The sequence below is a fragment of the Sciurus carolinensis genome, chromosome 10, assembly GCF_902686445.1.
Source record: "Sciurus carolinensis chromosome 10, mSciCar1.2, whole genome shotgun sequence".
NCBI classification, from domain to species: Eukaryota; Metazoa; Chordata; class Mammalia; order Rodentia; family Sciuridae; genus Sciurus; species Sciurus carolinensis.
The window spans coordinates 91,792,525-91,795,488 of record NC_062222.1 but is presented as its reverse complement, the minus strand read 5'-3'; positions in this window follow the sequence as shown (position 1 = coordinate 91,795,488).

Sequence of the window (2,964 nt, the reverse complement as noted above, 5' to 3'; positions counted from 1 at the left end):
GCCCTGAATAGCTAAATCACATGTAAACTGAAATTGGGTAGAGAAAATTCATGAGAGAGAGCTGAGCATGATGGAAATAGGCCAGTATCCCAGTAAAAGGGAAACTGAGGCAGGAATATGGCAAGTTTGAGACCAGATGACAAGATCCTATCTCAAAATAAATAAAAAACTGGAGATGTAATTCAGTGGTAGAGCACTTGCCTAGTATAGGAAAGGCCTTGCATTCATTCCCAGAAAGGCTCAGGATCTGGAGGAGTGGATCTATGAGAAAGGAAGTATCTCCTGAGGCAGGGTATGGCCCCAGTTTCTGTTTCCAGCCTGTAGCCCATCTGAACCATCAGGTTCCTCCCTCCAGTTTTTTTTTTTTTTTTTTTTTTAATAAAATGAATAAAAATGTATAAACTGTAAAGAACAAAAACAACATAAAAGCTGTAAGAGACAGATTAAAAAGTCATTTTAAATTTTGCTCTAATTCTTAAAAGATGAAAAAGTAGTCTATTTTGCTCCAATATCTCTGCTCAAGAAAATTTAAAAATTTTAAATAATTTTAAACATTAAAAAAATTTTAAGTATTAAAAACATTCAAATGTTTAAGATGAATCTGGAAAATAACCATTAGCATTCTATAACAGATTTAGTTGATACATTATTATTAATTACTATTTATCATGATTTGAAAAAATATCGGGTTGCATTCTGAATATCAAACTCACATATCTACTTCCTCTCCTCTGAGAATTCTCCTAAAATTGCAGAAGACTTTTAACCAGAACAATGAAGAAGCAACATTGTCACCAGAAATCAAGAAACAATTTCTCCAGAACAACAAAAAGTTAAAGGAATTCCTAGAGAGGAAATCAGAGTAAGACTAAGGGAGAAAGAGAAAACTGTGGCCCTGGGCACTTGACATAAGACAGCATATATCTTCTCTAGAAATCCAAGGTCAGTATCAACTGGTAGGAGAAATGAGAGTGGGCTGAGGAATAATCAGTACAGTGATTCATAGAACAATTCTCTTGGAACTGCCATTTTTTTCTGTAAATAAATAGGCTGACGGCAACTTTTACCTATAGGCTCAAGTCAGTTTGCTGTTGGCCTCAGGGGGAGGGCTCGTTTCTGAAAAAGAAGCACAATGGAATTTGAGATAAACAGATTTGCATAATGATTGTAGGGGGGAAAAACTACCCCCTGCCCCCACATCTGAATCTACCTCTATCTATATACTTGCCTTAATTTGTTATCAGCTGTTTAGAGTATGGAAGTCTCCAGTTGGCAGCCTGCTAATTCTTTATCTATATATCCTATTCATAAAACTGCCCCTAGGCCCTGTCCAATAATCTGAAATCACCATTCGGAATATGTGGTCTGTTAGGATGAAAAATCTATATCTAATTATGTCTTTAGCTGTACCTGCATCTGTATCTTTATCAGCTGAAACCATGAAGCCAACTTAATACTAATTAACCTAATACTTCCTTCAAATTAGGAATTTACTCCATGTGTACTGAACAAGGGAATATTATGGAGCATAATAATAAAATAAACTATTTTTGTCTTCTTCCTCTCCCTTTTATCCCATGGTCAGGTGAAATTGACCTTCCATTACTGTTTAATGAAAAATAGGCAAGACTCCTAACATTCCTTTTACTCCATGTTAACAGAAGTTTTGGTCATTGTAAGCAGTAAAACATACCTTAATTGATGACATTAAAGCCTCTGTTCATTCTATTAATGGACTCTGATATTCATTCAAAGATGAGACTTTTTTTTACTTTGCTGGCTTCCATGGGTGTGCTGCTTTCTCTTAGGAAAAGGGGTGTGTAAATTGGTTTCTTTTATCTTTGTCACTTCTTTCCCTACTGACATACTTCTCCTTCTGACCTTCAAAGGTTGGGGAGAAAAAAAAAAAAAACAATGGGAAAATGTCATTTATTTCATAAGGTTTTTGTGAGATTTGAATTAATATACTATATTGTATGGAATTTATTATGCAAATGATCGTAAATCACGGATAAGCACCAAGAAAGAAAAATATAAAAGTTGCCAATGATATGACACCCTACTTTTTATATTTACCTCTTCCAGTTATTTCTAAAATACTTAAATGACTGGTTTTAATTAATTTATATACACATATACACCTATTTCACCACTCTACTACATATACATAAAAATGGAAACTGTAGGCAAAAGAAATGCATTAATGTTGTCCTAAAACTTCTTCATACTCAGTCTGATATATCCGTATCACTTTTTGACATCAGTATTATAGATGTCTGTGTTTTCCATGTAAGTATCTGTTTCATGCCAAGAAGAATATACATGACATGACATTTCTTTTTCTTTTGTGTGGAGCTGGGGATTGAACTGGGGGGACCTTGTGCATGCAAGGCAAGCACTCTACCAACTAAGCTATATCCCCAGCCCACAACATTTCTTTTGAAGGAATGTTTCATTCCAGGATTTTCTTCCAAGTAGCTGAAACCTTCCTGGAAGTTTCGATGTAGGTACTTTCTTGATCTTTTCTGAAGGTAGACAACAATCAGGATTCATATTCCTTCCTCAAAAGACCTTCAAATGGTTTATTTGTTGAACCATTTAGAGGGCCAGTTGTGTAGTCATGCCATAAAAAGAACAACCAAATAAAGGAATTCACAGAACAACTGTGCCATAAATGGCCAGTGGTGAATTATAAAACTCCACTGATTGCAAGATGCATCATATTTCAGAGGAATTATAGTGTGAAAATGTGGACACATTGATGAACTACAATATATGCATGTGTGTATGAATATGTGGATGTGAACAGTGTCTGGCAAATATTAACTCTCATATTTGTCTTAGCCATAGTTACTATGACTAATATTTTGACATTAGTGATATTATAGAAAGATGGTTTTGTGTTCTTTAACATGGGAAATGTTTTCTAACATAGGAAATTTTGAAAGTATTTTAAATACTCTT